Below are 1,834 nucleotides of genomic sequence, written 5' to 3' on the forward strand. Positions count from 1 at the left end.
CTCTCTTCAGTGCCTTTGTGGTCCCAGGCGTTATAACATAGGTTTCCTCACTTGTCTTCTAAGAAGAATAATGACTTGGAGCCACCCTGCCGTAGTATAGCTGCATCTTAAATGCATCTGCACAAACTTTGTTTCCAAATAAGCTTAGATTCTTAGGAACTGGAAATAGGATACATATGCAATCATGCTCATGTATTTAACATACATATTTAATATATGAGCATATTCGTCTCATTGAAACATTTAAGTTAAAAGTTGTATTTCAAAATGTGAAATTTTACTACCTGTGTTTAATAGTATTAAATTATTCAGATACTGGAAACATCTGCACCACAAAATTTTTCATTATAACTAAATAAACATAAGAATTTTGTTGATGAATAATTAATTCTATATATTCAAGGAACACATCTTACTACTTAAATTTGCACTTCCAAAGACAATTATTAAAACCACTAAAACTAAATTATGGAAAGAAACTTGTGATATAGATTTATCAAAATCAACAATGTCGAAATTAAAATGATGTAGATGAATGTGATTATTAGTTTTTATAGCAAATTATAAAAATTAGATAACTTATAAATCATGTTCTTGATTTTGTGAAAGAAAAAGCATGGTGTTTCATGCCATAAAAAGCATGGTGTTTCTTCTGAAAATGTCTGGGGGTACATAACTCAAAAGCATAACAGCTGGGTGAGTGCTAACCTGTAATCCTAGGATTGGGGTGCCAAAGCAGGAGGATCACAAATTCAAGGCTATCTTACGCTATATGGCCAGATCCTATCTTAAAAAAAGGAAACTAAAGAATCATGTATTACTATAAGGAGTCATTCTAAGAACTCACTAGACATTAATATTGCATTATTACCCGTTTGAAAAGAAAGCTATATTTACTAAAAGGTTTAGTCTGAAAGCAGCACAGTAGTACGCTTTTCTCATAGAGACTGGAGAGAGGATTGTTATGAAACAGGAGGTAAGGAGGAATAGCTCCTTAGATGGCACAAGAGCAGATACGTGCTTTGGTGGCTTGGTTCCACGGGACTTGAGAATCTAGAGGTCACTGCGGAAGTCCGTGAGTGTTTCTGATTGACTGAACCAAATCAATGTCTAGCTGCCTGTGAAGGTTCTCTTGCTGTATGGATAGCCTAGATGGCTTAGGGACGCCTTCAGCCTTTGACATCAGCCGATGTCACAGCTCCTGGCTCTGGTTCTGACTCTAGCAGTCCTAAGGACTGGACAGCCCTCCATAACTCCTTTTCTCCTGGCCAGAGCCTGCAGTTTCTCTTCTTTGGCTCCTCGCAGCCTTTTATCCTTCAGCTTCAGGTCTTCTTTCTGTTATTGTATCTCCTCTTCCTTCTTTGGCCGCTGTCCAGGTGTTGAGGTGCTCCCTTTTCAGGCAGGCAGCAGTCCTACTGCATTCCTAGGTCCTCTGGCTGCTTTGTTCCATCGACACCATCACCATTCTGCTTTCTTTGTTGCTTCTTTTTTCAAGTTGCTAGCTCAGTCCACACTTGTAAAAGTATGCAAGAAGATAAGAGCATTAGAGAGAAGATTTTTATTGGGTCTAGTGTTGCAAAATGAGGGGAGGTGGCATAGGAGAATTTTCCAGCCAACCAAACAAGCAAACCTAAGCAGACTTTGAGAAGGAATGCTTGGAGCAGTCATGGCCTTTTAGACCAATCATAGCCATTTACAACATTACTTCTCAGGATCAATTTCAGCCACTGTTGTTTGTGTTATATGCCAATCACAGCCTTACTTCCTTAGTTAAACAAGTCCCAGCAATCTCTCTTCTAGCCACCAAGGGAAATGCATCCTCCTGGCCCATGTG

This window comes from Meriones unguiculatus, chromosome 11 (genome assembly GCF_030254825.1).
Source record: "Meriones unguiculatus strain TT.TT164.6M chromosome 11, Bangor_MerUng_6.1, whole genome shotgun sequence".
NCBI classification, from domain to species: Eukaryota; Metazoa; Chordata; class Mammalia; order Rodentia; family Muridae; genus Meriones; species Meriones unguiculatus.